Here is an 18,345-nt window from a genome sequence, read left to right on the forward strand (position 1 = left end):
TACAAAGAGTCGGACACAACTCAGCAACTGAACAACAACAACATCTTGGAAAAATACAAAATTTGAATCATTTACATCTTGAGACATACCCAGAAAGTCATAGGCTGAATAAACAAACTCAAACTGAACCAAACTGACTGCTTCAGAAAGCAGTCCCAGCCCACCCCTTTCTCATATAAAACAATTTCCAGGTCGTCATCTAAATTCCCAGGACTTCCCTGATGGTCCAGTGATTAAAATGTGCTTCCACTGCAGGGATGCAGGTTCGATCCCTGGTCAGGGAACTAAAGTCCCACATGCCACAAAACACAGTCAAAAAATAAATAAATAAATAATCTAAAAATTACGTTTCCATTTCTTGGGTTATTAATGAGAGGGAGTCCTTCTCCTTATGTTAATAACCACTTAACAGTTTTAAAATGTTAATAATAATCATTGCCATTTCCTTCAGAGTCCGTTTAAACCCCAAGACTACTTCCCAAAGTCCTCATGGAGTCGCCTTAGCCTAGGATTGGGGGACTAGAGGGCAATAATGAGGGAAAGCAATGGTGGAAGTGATCACAGTGGGACTGAGGAAAGCAGGAGGAAGGCAAGGCTGGTCCCATATCCCATCCCAACCTCTGGATCCTGAGCACTTCCTTTCCTGCAAGGTAAACCCCTCTGCCCCCCTTCCCACCCCCATCACCACCAGGGCCCTGACCACTTGTGATTGTCCAGGTTGTATCTACACAGGCACACCTGCTGGGAGGGCCAAGAAACCCCAGCTCTCCCTGTTTACCAGGCTCTATGCCCTCCCGTATCTGCCTCAGGAGAGCACCTCCATACCTGGCCCAGGTCCTCCATGGGCTGACAGCAGGTCTGGCCCTACCAACGACAGAGGACACAAGGGGGGCCCAGCTTTCATTTCTTCAGCCAAAGACCTGAGAAATGGAGTATTTCCTGCCGTATCAGTAAATAAGGATGTCACAGTCATCAGCGATTGCAGCTCTCCAAAGTGAGCCGATGAGCCTGGAGGGAACATGGGAAGGAAAAGAATACCTGCCATTCAGCCACCATCAGACTAGAGCAACTCCCTATGGTGAGCCCCAAGGAAGCTCAGGATGTGAAAAATATAAGATACTGGCCCCAGTAGCTGAGATGCATATCAAAGGAACAATTTCAGTGAGTCCAGACTCTTGCATCTTCCCATAAATACAAAAATGCTAAAGTCCTTAGCTTGGCATATCTGATTTTCTTTAATTATCAATAATCTTTTGATGTTCAGACTACCTGCCCTTTGTTGCAAAACTTCTATATAACCTAGTTCCTCTCCTCACCTCTTTGGAGCAATTCTTTCAGCGTTACCTGAGATGTTGTCTCTGGGACTTGAAGTCCTAAAGATTTCCACCAAATAAAACATAACTCTCAATTTTTAGGCTGTGAATATTTTCTAAGTCAAAAGGTCCTACTCAAAGCATCTCAACCCAAAGGATGCTGTTGACCTCCAACCATCTTAGGAAACTAAAGGAAGAGAAAGGAGGTCTCCCAGCCTATGCAGACCGACTGTGAGATGGGTGTGGCCCCCTCCCCAATGATTCCTGGCTGTGCCAAAACTATAATCCACTCCATCAGCCTCCAGGGGCCAGGCCGGAAGGTGGCCAACCACGGCTGAGCAATCGGAGGCCTGCATGGGCTCGGGCATGGACAGATGGTCTTCTGCTTTATTTCCTATTAGCCTTGTAATGTGATACACTGAGTGTAATCGGTACGTGAATCAGGAGACACGCTCCCTTTTATGTTCTCTGTGGGAACCTCCTTGTGCCCCTCTGCCACACTCTGGCACTCCTCCAGCTGGTCACTCTGACATTTCTGGAGCTGGCAGAGAAGATGCTTTGTTGCACCCCCTAACCTGGGGAGTGACATCTTCTCAGGCTTTTGGAAGTAGCAGCCTTCAAACCATGGGGAGGACCAGCCTCCCTTTTCCATCCTTGGAGAAAAAGTCTGGTTCCAACCAGAAGGAACTAGAGAGGCCAGGCATCAAGCAATGGGAACAGATGCTGGCTCCGCTGTATTTGTTCAGGGCTACGGCTTCCTGCAGGCCCAGCTTCTCTCTTCCTGTCACCGTGGCCACACTGGCTGCCTCTCAGCCCAACTCTGCCAGCATTCCCCAGGGTCCTCCCCAACCTCAGCTAATCCTTCTGTACTAGCAAGGACACAGTGTCTCAGGGAAAGTCTGGCTTTGGAAGACCCACAAACCCAAAACTGAATGTAGATCTGAGTACCTAGGCTAGGTGACTTTCCCTCCCAAGGCCTCAGTTTCTTCATCTGTAAAATGAGCAGGTCATACCTCTCACCTTGGCTTGTAGGAAGGATGAATTAAATCTCCCAGAAACTCTAGTACAGTGTTGGTGTCCAAAACATGTTAATTTCACTCCTCCTCCTATATCCTCCCCTCCAGCCTTGCCTCCCCCACCTGACTGTCAAGAAATGCTTTTCATTATGTCAAAGAATGAATCCAGGAAACAGCTTGGGGAAGCCCCAGTCTCTTCACTCTGAACACACAGCTGTGAGTTTATCTATCCCTAAAGCAGTTCTCCTGCAATTCCTTCCATGGTCAGACATAAAAATCACCAATAAACGAACCACTTATATGCACGTCCTTGCTGGGATGTCCCACCCCATTTAACACCGTGTCTCCCACGGCTCATCACACTATCCAGTGAGCAGTGAGTCACTCTCATGGACAGACCTCGGCACTCCAAGATGCTGTGCCCATGAAGTTCAATTAACTGTATTTGAAAATGCAAATCTCAGGCTTCCCTGGCAGCTCAGTGGTGGGGAATCCACTTGCCAATACAAGAGACACGGGTTCAATCCCGGGTCGGGGAAGATCCCACATGCTGCAGAGCGACTGAGCCCACACACCACAACTATTGAGCCTGTGCTCTAGAGCCTGGGAGCCGCAACTACTGAAGCCCGAGTGCCCAAGGGCCTGCGCTCTGAACAAGAGAAGCCACTGCAATGAGAAGCCCGTGCGCCACAATTAGAGAGTAGCTCCTGGCCTCCGCAATTACAGAGAAGCCCTCACCAGCAATGAAGACCCAGCACAACCTAAAATAAATACATTTTTTAAAAAATAAAGTGCAAATCTCACAAGTGAGAAAGGATTTCATGAGCTCAACGAAAGTGATATGAGAGCATGGTTCCAATCACACACAGAGCTTTGATCAGTGAGCAGCTAAGAAGCAGTCTTGTGATTCAAGCCCCTCCTTCTTCCTGTTACTCCTTACAAACCTATGAGCAAGTTACTAAGCCTCTCCATGCCAGTTTCCTTATAAAACACACCAAATATGTCCTACCCCATAGAATCATGTAAGAATAAATCCATTAATATACACAAAGAGCCTTGCTCATGGTAAACACTCAAAAAGTGCTAGCTATCAGTACTGTGTAGAAGGGTGAGACCAGTTAATAATTAACAAAGAGGAAATCAATGAGGGTAATGAATAAGTATCTCCAAAGAGAATAATTTAAATATCAAAGTACTAGGAGAAGCCCTTAGGAAAACTGAGGAAGCCCTCAAGCATTTTTGCAAATAAAGAAAAAAAAAAAATGACCCTCTTTATAGTGGTGCCTTGAAAATCTAATAAGGAGTGAAGGGTGTCCTAACACACCATTAGACCGTCTTGTCAGAAAAATTCCACCAAAAGGAAGAAAATGTGATTCATTCTTTGTTCATTCTAAAAGTTTGAGGGCACTAGTTTAATTATAGTAAAATAGTATTTAATGTAACGTGTGTGTGTGCGTGTATGCTCAGCCACTCAGTCATGTCCGACTCTTTGCAACCCCCATGGACTATAGCTCACCAGGCTCCTCTGTTCATGGGATTTCCCAGGCAAGAGTACTAGAGTGGGTTGCCATTTCCTCCTCCAGGGGATCTTCCTGACCCAGGGATTGAACCCTCAACTCCTGTGTCTTCTGCATTGGAGGCTGAATTCTTTACCACTGTGCCACCCATATTTTGCTTTATGTTTAGTGACAGGTTGGCCTCAACCAAGGAGATGGCACACAGGCTGACATCCAGCAGAGACGATGTCCTTGTGTTACAGGGAAGGACTCCGTGTTGGATCTGTGTCTTTTACTTTAATCTTTGCTTCCCGTTGCTTTTGTTCACTAAAAGGATGCTGTTTATATATAATCGCCTGCCTCAAGTAACCCTACCCCTCTGCCTGAAGGTTAAACCAAAATGGCTTTGTTCAGGACCCTGTCCACCTGTGGATGGTTAGAGAAAGGAAGAAATTAACACATCCCCTCCTAAGACTAACCATTCCCAGAGATATTTGTAAGATTGAAAAGTGAAAATGAAGTTGCTCAGTCGTGTCCAACTCTTTGAGACCCCGTGAACTGCACCCTACCAGGCTCCTCTGTCCATGGGATTCTCTAGGCAAGAATACTGGAGTGGGTTGCCATTTCCTTCTCCAGGGGATCTTCCTGACCCAGGGATTGAACCCAGGGATCAAACCCGGGTCTCCCACATTGGAGGCAGACACTTTAACCTCTGAGACACCAGGGAAGCCTTTGTAAGATTAATGGCCTTTTTTACTTTACCTCCTCACCTTATTATAAAAGAAACCTGGCATCCAGACTCTGATATGATGGTTATTTTGAGACATTCGTCTGCCATCCTCTTGGTCTGCTGGCTTTCAGAATAAAGTCATAATCCTTGCCTCTACACCTTGTCTCCGATTCATTGACCTGTCCTGCAGTGGGCAGAATGAGCTTGGACTCAGTAACACTTGCCCTTGTGTGACATAAATAACTTGTGTGGCCAGAGAGAGAGTTCAGGTCAGAAGAAACTGGAAACGAGAGATTTTCTTTCAGTGAATATGTACTGTGTCAGATACTGTTCTAGAGCCTTGAGATACAGCCATGAACAAATAGACCAAAAAAAAAAAAAAAAACCTCACTTCTCATGGACTTATAATCTAATTGGCAAGAGGGACAGAGTAAGCTCTAAGCCATAGACATACCAAACAATAGAGAACAGACTTGTGGACACAGTGCGGGAAGGAGAGGGAGGGACAAATTGAAAGGGTAATATTGAAACATATACATTATCATATAATAGATAAAATAGATACCAAGTAAAATAGATACCCAGTGGGAATTTGCTGTATGATGCAGAATGCTCAAACCCAGTGCTCTGGGACAACCTAGAGGGTTAGGATGGGGATGGAGAAAGGGTCAAGAGGGGAAATATGTAAACTTATGGCTGATTATGTTGCTGTGTGGCAAAAACTAACACAATATTGTAAAGCAATTATCCTCCAATTAAAATAAAAATAAAAAAGTAACTTAGACGCACATAAGTGCTGTAGAAAAAGGAAAGGAGGATCAGGGTACCAGAGCAGGGGTGAGCAGGGAGGGTCTAGCCGAGAAAGTGATGTTCCAGCAGACTAGGAGGAAAGAAAGAGTGAGCCATGAGGCTGTGCACGGAAAAGCATTTCAGGCAGAGGGAAGAGCAAATGCAAAGATTAGAGTGCATTCAGCACATTCAAAGGAACTGCCAGGAGGTCTGTGTAGCTGGAACACAGAGAGATCAGATTTCACAAGGCTGTTGGTTCTCCTCTAGATTCATGGGGGATCAGGGCAGGTGCTTGAGCAGAAGAGGCTGGATACGGCAGTTGTATGGGGCAGAGACTGGAGGGGAAGGGATGAAAGCAGGGAATCATGTACAGTTGTCCAAGGCAGGGACTCAGCTGGCTCACCAAAGGGGAGCCGAGATGAGGTGGGATTCCAGACACACCCAAAAGATGTAACCAAGAAAAAAAAAAAAGTTGTAGCCAACAGAATTTGCTGATGAAATAGATGTAGGATGAGAGAGAAAAATGTGGGATAATTATCAGGTTTTTGGTTTTGGCCCATCTGGGCCCCTGACCTGGGACCTCGGGCAGCTCCCTAAACTGAAGTGCCACCATCCAACAGATCAAGGCTGCAGTGCGAGGTGGGGAGTCAGCCACAGCGCCCCCACCGCACGGCCATCCACCATGTGCAGCCTTGGATTTATAATAACAGCATGCACTACGCGAGGACTTTCGGAGTGCCAAGCACTGTGCTCTTCTCTTATCATCTCATTTAATGCTCACAACACGCCTGTGACATGAGCATCGTTAGTGCCACTGCAGAGATGAGGGACCCTGAGCCCAGAGACATCACTGAAGTTCACACAGATAGGAAGGGGCAGGGTGAGACATGAACCTGGGATGGTCTTGACCCGAGAGTCTGTGTTCCCAACTGCTATGTGACCCCGCCCCCGACGCTGTGCCAGGCAGTCATCTCCCCTGCCTGGCCATCAAGCACGTGGGAGGGATGACCGCCAGTGATCTCCCAGCTCTGGTATATTTTGTGCCATGAAATCAGGAGTCAAGAGATCCACGTGCATCCCTCTTGGCTTTCCCACTAACTGACCCTGTGACCTTGGGAAAGTCGCTTCCCTGATGGGCCCCACCTGGGCTTAAACACCCCTCCATGCCTTTCCTGCTCAAAAAACTCTACGTCTATTATGAATATTGCCATTTCCAGAAAGCTCCAGTGGGCATCAGTGGACCTTTTCAGAGTGAGGGATGGACTGTCAAACCGCCCTTCACTCACTTCACTCACGCCGGCCTCTCTGCACTCGCCTACCCGCCCTCGCCCCGAGGAAGTGGCCGCCGATGGAGGCCAGCCGGCCGGCCCGCCCCTCGGAGCCTGTCCACAGCCACCTTCCTCCTGCGCTGCTGACCTTCCGCGCGTGTCCTCCCTTTTCTCTCTGGTTTTCTTCGTCAAAACAAGAACTGCGCGGAGAGTTTTCTTTCAACCGTGAGGAAGTCTCTAAATGCAGGTCGTGAAGTCACCATTCACTGCACCGCTGCGACATTCACACGCCTCGCCACATCCACCTGCTCAACAACTGCGGAGGTAGACAGTGTAATGCACACCTGCGTTGGTGAGGCGAGGGGCCTGGCGCAGGAGGGTGGGTCTTTACCTCTCTCCACCTTCCCTCTATTCCCTGCTCTAGGCAAACCTACCTGTAGCTCTTCTCCAGATAAATCCCACCCCCTGGGTTACCATTCCCATCCCCACAGTATTTCCTCCTCCCCATCGTCCTCTCAGAGACGGTTCAAGTGCCACCTCCTCCAGGAAGTCCTCCATGGTGCCCCTTCCACAATGGGGCAGATTAACTGAAACCACGTAGACAGTTTCATTTTCTCCTTTTTTAAAAATTAATATTGTGTGTATTCAAGATGTACAACATGATGATTTGATATACATGAAGACAGCAAAATGATTACTACAATCAAGCTAGTCAGTGCATTACCTCCTCACATAGTTCCCGTGTGTGTGTGTGTGTGTATGTGTGTGTCCGCAAGTGTGCACATGGTGAAAGCACCTTAGATCTACTCTTAGCAGATTTTCAGAATTTGTTATGTTACTTTTTAAGTTTTTAAATGAATTTTTTTATTTACAATGTTGTGTTTAATTTCTACCATACAGCAAAGTGACTCAGTTATAGCATATACATTCTTTTCCATTATGCTTTATCACAGGATACTGAATATAGTTCCCTGTGCCATTACGGTATTATTAACCAGAGCCTCATGCTGCCCCTTAGATGGCTAGACTTGTTATCCTATATAACTGCAAGACTGTTCCCTCCTCCAGCATCTTTGCATTCCCACCCCCACCCCTCCTGACCACCATTCTACTCTTTGCTTCTACGGAGTCAACTTTTTTAGATTCCATATAGAAGCAAGATTATGAAGTTTTTCTCTTTCTGTATCTGCTGAATGTGACTTCCGGTTTTTGGTTTTAGATTGTGAGCTGAAAGGTAAAGTGCTTTCTGAGTGTAGAGGCTCTATAGCAAAACGGGTCTGCGTTCAAATCCCACACCTACCGTTCCTTCACTGGGCAGACTTGGGCAAGATGCTCTGTGGGTCTCCCTTTCTTCATGGTCAATTTTAGGTCCAAGACTGACAGCAGTTCTTTCTGCAGGCCTGGCACTGTTGGAAGCCCTTCATGTTCAATTCTCACAGCAGCCCTGTGACGTGGGTTCTATTTTTTTACCATTTTACAGTAGAAGAGACTGGAGCATAGAGTGTTAAAGCAATTTGCCCAAAGCTCCCTGGCGCCTTTCTTTTTCTTTTTTGCTGTGTGGCTTTGGGTAAGTCATTTAACTTCCCTGATCTTGGACAAGTTATTTTACTGCTGTGTGCCCTAGTTACCTTCTCTAGATAATGAAATATCTGCCATGTATTAATACTCAAAAACAGATGAAGTGAAGTTCACTTCACTCAGTCACTCAATCATGACCAACTCTTGGTGACCCCATAGACTGTGCTGGCCAGGATCCTCTGTCCATGGGATTCTCCAGGCAAGAACGCTGGAGTGGGTAGCCATTCCCTTCTGCAGGGGATCTTCCCCACCCAGGGATTGAACCCAGGTCTCCCACATTGCAGGCAGATTCTTTACCATCTGAGCCACCAGGGAGGGGTGTTTTTTTAATCCTTATCACCTTCATCATCCCTACTGATATAATTACAGACTCACCCAAAGCGATATGAGATACTCAGGAAACATTCAGCAAATGGAGCAGAGAAGCTGGGCAGGAAGGAAGAAGTAACTGAAAGAAGAATGAATGAACGAATGAATGAATGAATGTATTACTCACAGAAAGCTCTGGAATGCAGAAGGGGAGCAAGAGGGTGTGAAGCAAATTCAAGTGATACACTTGTGAACTGATGGACCATGTGAGTGCAGAAGAAATAAGGACCCACATCACTATATCTATGTAACCCTCCACCCTTCAGCTGATGTCTCTTCTGAACCCCCAGAGCAGAGTCTGAGAACCATTTGCACCCTGAATGGATGATGATACAGATGGAAATGTCAACTGATCCTAATTGATCCATAAATGGACCCTGTAGCCCACGTTATCAGTTTAAGACCCCAGGGATTCTTTATTAATATTTCTAATTTATGGGCTCATTTGAGAAGTCATTAGTGACAACAAACCTAATAAATCACGGGTTAAAAGGACTCCAGACAGCAGCACACAGGGTCTTCCGCATGCACAGTGGGTGGTAGTCGTTTTACTTCTGAGACAATCATAGCAACGGTCACCAGGGAGACGGGCTGCCAAAGGAAGTCTGGAGTTGGCGGTGGTGACAGCTGGAAGCAGACTATCAAGAAAGGACAGCATTTCCTGGTCCAGTGGAGTAGGCAGGGGAGGAAACTATCAGTTGTGCACTGCTTTGGGCATGTGGGCATGCGCTCTGCTGTGTCTGATTCTTTGTGATCCCCTGGACTATAGTCCACCAGGTTCCACTGTCCATGGAATTTTCAAGGCAAGAATACTGAAGTGGGTTGCCATTTGCTCCTCCACGGGATCTTCCCCACTTGGGGATCAAACCCATGTCTCTGTGTCTCCTGCTTTGACAGATTCTTCACCACTGTGTCACCTGAGAAGCTGCACTCTTTTGTGCAGACACTTTATTTACGTTGCCTGGCTTAAGCCTCCTCTAGTGACGCCTATGGATTGCTGCCCTGATTCCCACTTACAGGCGAGGCAACTGAGGCTCAGAGAGACGAGGTCACTAGGCTCAGTTAACATTTGAGCTGTTCAAAGGCAGGAGGCACCCATTCAACAGTCCATGCTCTTAATCACTGCACTTTTCTGGCCACCAGTCCAATGTACCCATTCCACAGAGCTGGAGACTGAAGACCCAGTGAGGCAGATACATACACAAGTCAATAGGAGAGCAGGGATGAGGACTCTGCATCCCAACGTTCTATTCTCTCCTTTCTGAAGTGCTTCTCTAATTGTCATTCTCATCTCCTTGCTCTTGTTTTCTTATTTTCTTCCCTTCATAGCATTTATCACCTGCCCTCTTATAGATTTATTCCTCTGGATCCCAGCATGCTCATATTTGTGAGCTAAGCATTTGGGCCATTTAATCAACTTGTACCCCAAGTGATACAACTGGTTGCACACCCATCTCAAGCATAGGATCTTCCCAGTGGTACCAAAATAACTAAAATTACTAAAATTCTTCCCCTCCCCCCCGGATGCACTTCCTGCTGCCAAATTTCAGGAAGAGATGGCTCCTCCCACGTGTGCCCCAGTGAGGGTTTTCACTGAGCCCCTGGAGCTGATCAGCCCCTTTCACATGGACACATTACTAACAGGGTGCAACTTTTGTGTCTTCTTAAACTGCCTTTACACTTCTCCACTTCAGTGTTTTATGCATTCAGGATTAGGTCTGTCACCAAAAAGGCCATCTCACTTCCTTTCTCCATGTTTTTAAGAGGCTTGCTCATTGTAGCTCCCAAATACAAGTTGTAGTCAGGCTTCTGTTGTATATCCAATACACATATTTCCCTTCTTGTTAGCAATCGAATCCCAGTCTTATTCAGGTTAGCAGTGTTTTCAGGTTCAAGATTACATTTCCTAGTCCCACCTTCAGCCATAAGAGGAGGTTTAATGGAATGAAAGAGAAAGTCATTGGATGCATTTCTTCCAGAAAACTCTTGAGGGGAACTGACCAAGGTAAGAGATTAGTCCTTCTTCCTTTCCACCTGGAATGCAGACTTGATGTCCAGAGCCACAGCAGCCAACTTGGACTGTGGGGCAACATTGAGGACAGAAGTTGGCACAAAGGTGTGTAGACCCTTTTGATAGTGAATTTGCCAACCCAGCCCAGCCCAGCCCTGACCTGACACTCTTGACTCCATTTACATGATAGAAAATAAATAAATACCCTCTTGCATGTGAAATCTCTGGTGTTTTTTATCCAGGATTTCCATCTATTGGTGCAGTAATGTGTTGCCTCCACCACAGCTAAACTCTTCTTGTTAAACTCACATACCCATATCATGGTCTGATAGGAAAACAGCAGTGAGGCAGTCAGGAGACCTGGGATCCAGTCCTCGTATTGAACTGTTCAGGATGACAGATGGGTTGTCCCATTCTTCACACTAGTGTTTATTTACATCTCTACCTCATCCTGGAAAACAGTTGAGATGAAATGTGGATAGCAGACAAGTTTGAAGTTACAGTCTGGAGTAAGAACTGGCCTGAGGAGGAGGCATGCTGTGGCGCCAGTTAAGGAAAGATCTGTGTGATTTACAATCAAGTGGACTTACCTCTACACAAAGAGAGGTCAAAACACCTGTGGGGGTGCCTGTGGGAATACTTTTGGGAACATCTCTGAAAATACTTGTGGGAATACTTGTGAGGGTACCTGTGGGAATAGTTTAGGGAACACCTCTCAGAATACTTGTGGGAATTCCAGTAGAAAAGCTTTTGGGAAATGCCTGTGGAATGCCTGTGAAAATACCTGTGAGGGTACCTGTGGGAATACTTGTGGGACTACCTGTGGGAAAACTCTGGTAATACCTGTGAGAGTACCTGTGGGAATACCTATGGAAATATTTGTGAGAGTACCTGTGGGAATAGTTTAGGGAACACCTCTCAGAATACTTGTGGGAATACTAGTCGAAAATCTTTTAGGGATGCCTGTGGGAATACCTGTGAAAATACCTGTGAGGGTACCTGTGGGAATACTTGTGAGGGTACCTGTGGGAATACTCTGGTAATACCTGTGAGAGTACCTGTGGGAATACCTATGGAAATACTTGGGGAAATACATATGGGAATACTCTGATAATACCTGTGAGGGTACTCGTGGGAATACCTGTAAGAATACCTGTGAGAATACCAGTAGGAAAGCTGTGGGGATGCCTGTGGAAAGCTGTAATCCTTAAGAGAACAGCTCTTCATCTTCTCCCAAACCAAGAAATGATGTCCAAGTCCATCAAGCCCAACCATAATAATTTTCGCTTAGATTTTTTTTCAAAGTATGTTTTATAAATCACCCAAGAAGGCCCTAGAAAAATCCTAACTCTGCACCCACAGACACCTAATGTTAAGCAAATATCACCTCCTGGTGAGTCCCGCAAATGGCTGAGTAGGAAAATGCAACCCTCAGTGACTAAATGAGTGAATGCAATTCACAGGTTGTTGAATAAAAGCCAACTCAATGTTGGAGGACATCTGCCAACAGTGACAATTGGGGGTTAAAACAGTTCATTCTGAGCCAGTTTTTCCTGACAGTAATGAGGCCATTCTTGCTTCATGACAATAAAATCATGTCATCTGCATAGAAAAAGACTTTCAACTTTCTGTTCTTCGTAGCAAAGGGCAATTCATTCAGCTCATCCAAAAATTCTTTCAAGTCATACAAGACATGTTAGAGGGAGCTGGGGCCAGAGCATGGCTCTTGTGCTCTGCTTGAACTCTCCATCTGCTTTTGAGGGCGCGATTCCTCCAGACGCCGGCCTGCAGGCGCTGCTAAGGGGCAGGTTCTGTGTCAGGGCCGGTGGCAGGGTGGGGATGAATATCAGCACCTCTAGCTTAGCCCGTAATTGCTTTCTCTCCACATAATTAGTTTCTCTCCACTGAGTCAAAGGCCAGACTCAGTCACTACTACTGCAATTCGTATATCACCCCTGACAGATTTTTGCACCAGTGGCATAAAAAAAGGTCAATCATGTGCAATAAGTATGCTGAAAACCCAAGGGCTTCTTCATGCAAAACACCAGCCTGAAAAACCCCAGACCTGCCATTTCCAGAAGAGGAAATTGACACGTGGTTTAGTTGGAATAGTAAGTAAACCAATAGGTCTATCATTTGGGTAAGGGTAATAGAGGCTGGGCCTTTACAAAGTGGGAGAATCTACCTTTAGGATCCATCCAGACATGGTTACCTGTAGAATTAAGAAGAACAAGCAACTTGGCGAATGAATGCTTGAAACACGGCAGGTCAAAATAGAGATGAGCTATGAATATAAAGCAGACATCAGAATTCAAATTTAGGATAAGAAAGAATGCAAATTTTTTATTGATTATGGGTCAGAACATATTTGGGTAGATTGGCCAAATAAAATATATCATTAAAAAGCATGCTATCTTTTCTTTCTTTTTTTCACTTTTTTTTTTTTATGTCTACTAAAATGTTTTAAATTACTTGCATGCACCCTGTGGTAACCATATCCAAGATGACCCCCAGTAATTCTTCCTGATATTCACACCCTTCTGTGATCCCCTCCCACATTGTATCAGGGTTGGTCTGTGTGACCAATAGAATATTTTTGTTTGAGTTCATTAGGCGGCACTAGTGGTAAAGAACCCACCTGCCAATGCAGGAGACAAAAGAGGTGTGGGTTCGATCCCTATGTTGGGAAGATCCCCTGAAGAAAGGAATGACAACCCACTCCAGTATTCTTGCCTAGAGAATCCCATGGAGAGAGGAGCCTGGAGGGCTATAGTCCGTTTGGTTCACAAAGAGTTGGACACGACTAAAGTGACTTAGCATGCACATTGTTAGAATGTTCATGTAACTTTTTGTGTGCATCTCTAAATGTAAAACTGCCACATGCTTGCCTAGGACCAGTTTGTAGAATACAAAATATTGTCTAGGTTCAAGTATTCAGTAATTCCCAGATTTGTGAATGTCATCTTGCCCCGTGTCCTGTGCAGTCTTCCTTAAAGGAACATTACAGTATATTTTTTAGTGGAATACACCAGAAGTAATGGTGTATCATTCAAGATTAGGTTACAAAATAATGCTGAAGCTTCAGCTTTGGTCTCTCTTTCAATATTTCTGTCTGACTATCCTTCTGTCTCTCTCTTTCTCCCTCTCTCTCTCTCTAGTCATGTACTCTAGAGGAAGTTAGTACTAATTTGTGAACAGCCCTATGTACAAGCCTGCACAGTGAGGAACCAAGGCCTCTAGCCAACACCCGTGTAGATGTACCCTCTCAGAAGCAGGTCCTCCGGCCACAGTCCAACCTTCAGATAATTGCAGCCAAAGCAATGTCCTGACTACAACCTCGTGAAAGACTCTGCATTGGAATCACCCAGTTAAGCCATTCCCAGATTTCTGGCCCTCAGAAACCATTTGACATCATAAATATTAAGTCGTGGGTAATTTATCACACAGCAACATATAGCTAATACACATGCATGTTATTACTATTAAGCGGCACTAATCTCAAGTTGGACTTTCCTGGTGGCTTCAGTGGACATGGGTTCAATTCCTGAGTCAGGAAGATCCCTCAGAGAAGAAAATGACAACCCACTCCAGTATTCTTGCCTGGGAAATCCCAAGGACAAAGGAATTTTAAGTCACATCCAACTCTTATTAAGTCACATCCAACTCTTTTCAACCCAGTGGACTATAAAGCCCACCAAGCTTTTGTGTCCATGGGATTCTCCAGACAAGAATACTGGAGTGGGTTACCATTTCCTTCTTCAAGGGATCTTCCTGACCCAAGGATCAAACCTGTGTCTCCTGCATTGGCAGGCAGATTCTTTACCACTGAGGCACCTGGGTAGCACTCACCACCACTGCATAGCAAGATTTAAGCTTTATTACAACTCCCTTAAGCTCCCAAACTCCTCTTAAACATCAGCTCACTTTCTTGGTTACACTTGAAGAATTGGTTCTGTTTCTTACTTGATTTATTTTCCTTTTCCTTTCTGATAGTCTTTATCAAACCAAGAACTACAATGACAAAATCCATATTGACCACCCCCCGCAAAAAAAAAAAAAAAAGAGCCAAAAAAGCCAGTTTTAATTTGCTGACAGTTCCGTTGATAATGAGTGAGGGGTAAACCCAAGGCATTTCATGATATTTCAAGAGATTCTCAAAAAAACCACTTTCACCAATTTGAAAATTCCGTTTCTCTGAAATGCCCCCACTCTTTGAGTAGAATCTTGAGTTCTAACAGGTCTGGCCATACTTTGTTTAAGGTGGGATGAATATCATCACTTGTCCCCGTCTGAAAATCACCTTCCTAAACATAGTAATGAATAAGACAGGCTAACTGTAATACTATTTACAGCATTGTCTTCTTCAAGTCACTTACCATAATTTGTAATATCTATCTGCTTGTTTATCATGTTGCCTCTCTGATCATAATCCCATCTGGGCAGGAGTCTTGGTCTTAATATGTTCCTCCTCCTCCTTAGCCTAGTGTCTAACACGTGTGTGCGTGCATGCCATCTCTTCAGTCATGTCCAACTCTTTGCGACCTTATGGACTGTAGCCTGCCAGGCTCCGTGGGATTCTCCAGGCAAGAATACTGGAGTGGGTTGCCATCTCTTCCTCCAGGGAATCTTCCCGATCCAGGGATCGAACCCATGTCTCCTTCAGTTCCTGCATTGCAAATTGATTCTTTACCTCTGAGCCACTGGGGAAGCCCATCTGACACATCGTAGGTACCAAATGAATGTTTGCTGAATGAAGGATTGAATGGAAATTTCCCAGATCCATGCAATGCACTGACACTCAGAAATACTAGACCCTATAAATCCATTGATGACTATCTGTCCTCTGTGCTTGATACAGCTGTCTACAGGAGACATGATCTATAGGCAATCAGAGTGGTTCAAACTTGCCCCTACAAAATCTATGCCAACTCTGACATGCTGGCCTTCAGAGGTTATTATGACTGACTTTTTTTTCCAATAGAGAAAATTTATATTTTTATATGTGAACAACATTCGGAAAATGAAATTAGCAAGACAATTCTATTTACAGTGAAGGCTAAAAATATCATAGACCACTTTGAAAATAAATTTAATGAGAGATATGGAACTGTACAAAAAAGATCTTCACAACCCAGATAATCACGATGGTGTGATCACCCACCTAGAGCCAGACATCCTGGAATGTAAAGTCAGGTGGGCCTTAGGAAGCATCACTACGAACAAAGCTAGTGGAGGTGGTGGAATTCCAGTTGAGCTATCTCATATCCTAAAAGATGATGCTGTGAAAGTGCTGCACTCAATATGCCAGCAAATTTGGAAAACTCAGCAGTGGCCACAGGACTGAAAAAGACAGGTCAGTTTTCATTCCAATCCCAAAGAAAGGTAATGCCAAAGAATGCTCAAACTACTGCACAATTGCACTCATATCACACACTAGTAAAGTAATGCTCAAAATTCTCCAAGCCAGGCTTCAGCAATATGTGAACCGTGAACTTCCAGATGTTCAAGCTGGTTTTAGAAAAGGCAGAGGAACGAGAGATCAAATTGCCAACATCAGCTGTATCATCGAAAAAGCAAGAGAGTTCCAGAAAAACATCTATTTCTGCTTTATTGACTACGCCAAAGCCTTTGACTGTATGGATCACAATAAATGGTGGAAAATTCTTGAAGAGATGGGACTATCAGACCACTTGACCTGCCTCTTGAGAAACGTATGCAGGTCAAGAAGCAACAGTTAGAACTGGACATGGAAGAACAAACTGGTTCCAAATCGGGAAGGGAGTATGTCAGGGCTGTATATTGTCACCCTGCTTATTTAACTTCTATGCAGAGTACATCATGAGAAACGCTGGGCTGGAGGAAGCACAAGTTGGAATCAAGATTTCTGGGAGAAATATCAATAACTTCAGATATGCAGATGACACCACTCTTATGGCAGAAAGTGAAGAAGAACTAAAGAACCTCTTGATGAAAGTGAAAGAGGAGAGTGAAAAAGTTGGCTTAAAGCTCAACATTCAGAAAACTAAGATCATGGCATAAGAAGAACTAAAGAACCTCTTGATGAAAGTGAAAGAGGAGAGTGGAAAAAGTTGGCTTAAAGCTCAACATTCAGAAAAGTAAGATCATGGCATCCAGTCCCATCACTTCATGGCAAATAGATGGGGAAACAGGGGAAACAGTACTGACTTTATTTTGGGGAGCACTAAAATCACTACTTCCCTGGTGGCTCAGAGGTTAAAGTGTCTGCCTCCAAAGCAGGAAACCCGGGTTCGTATCCCTGGGTTCGATCCCTGGGTGGGGAAGATCCCCTGGAGAAGGAAATGGAAACCCACTCCAGTATTCTTGCCTGGAGAATCCCATGGACAGAGGAGCCTGGTAGGCTACAGTCCACAGGGTCGCAAAGAGTCGGACAGGACTGAGCGACTTCACTTTCACTTTCAAAATCACTGCAGATGGTGATTGCAGCCGTGAAATTAAAAGACACTTACTCCTTGGAAGGAAAGTTATGACCAACATAGACAGCATATTAAAAAGCAGAGACATTACTTTGCCAACAAAGGTCAGTCTAGTCAAGGCTATGGTTTTTCCAGTGGTCATGTATGGATGTGAGAGTTGGACTATAAAGAAAGCTGAGCACAGAAGAATTGATGCTTTTGAACTGTGGTGTTGGAGAAGACTCTTGAGAGTCCCTTGGACTGCAAGGAGGTCCAACAAGTCCATCCTAAAGGAGATCAGTCCTGAGTGTTCATTGGAAGGACTGATGTTGAAGCTGAAACTCCAATATTTTGGCCACCTGATGCAAAGAGCTAACTCCTTAGAAAAGACCCTGATGCTGGGAAAGATTGAGGGCAGGAGGAGAAGGGGATGACAGAGGTTGAGATGGTTGGATGGCATCACCAACTCAATGGACATGAGTTTGGGTAAACTCCGGGAGTTGGTGATGGACAGGGAGGCCTGGTGTGCTGTGGCTTATGGGGTTGCACAACTGAGCGACTGAACTGAACTGAATTGATGAAAAAACCTCTACCCTGAAAACTATAATACGTGACGGAAGGTCATTAAAGGAGATCTTTTTTATTATTTTTATTCTATATTGGGCTATAGTTGATTTACATGCAGCCTGTAACTCATCTCCATCTTATTCAAGTCTCCGATGAATGCTTCACTTCACCCTGTAGTTGGGTTCATGAATTGTCACTCACAATACCACCCATGACTCTGTATGACCTGTGGCATATAATTTTAACCCGAAAAAAACTAAGGTACCCTCCCTCACCTGGCTGTTCTCCAGCTCATCATTCTGTCTTATTTTCTTTATAATACTGTCACAAATATAAATTACATTGGCCATATATTTTTTACCTGTTTATTATCTATTTCCAGTGTAAGCTCTGTAAGACAGGGGCTGGAGGGGCAGGGTGCTTGCTTATTTTGATCGCAACTATCTTTCCAGTCCTGCAATCACAGTCCAGCACATCTTCATGGGTACTTTAAAAATATTTTTTTTAATTGAGGTATAGTTGATATGGGCTTTCCTGATGGCTCAGGCAGTAAAGAATCTACCTGCAGTGCAGGAGACTCGGGTTCGATTCCTGAGTTGGAAAGATCCCCTGGAGAAGGGAATGGTTACTCACTCCAGTATTCTTGCCTGGAGAATTCCATGGACAGAGGAGCCTGTCAGGCTATAGTCGATAGGGTCGCAAAGAGTCAGCCACAACTGAGCGACTAATGCTCTCTCATAGAGAGTGGACATACAAGATTATATCGTTTTCAGG

Source organism: Cervus canadensis, chromosome 21, assembly GCF_019320065.1.
Source record: "Cervus canadensis isolate Bull #8, Minnesota chromosome 21, ASM1932006v1, whole genome shotgun sequence".
NCBI classification, from domain to species: domain Eukaryota; kingdom Metazoa; phylum Chordata; class Mammalia; order Artiodactyla; family Cervidae; genus Cervus; species Cervus canadensis.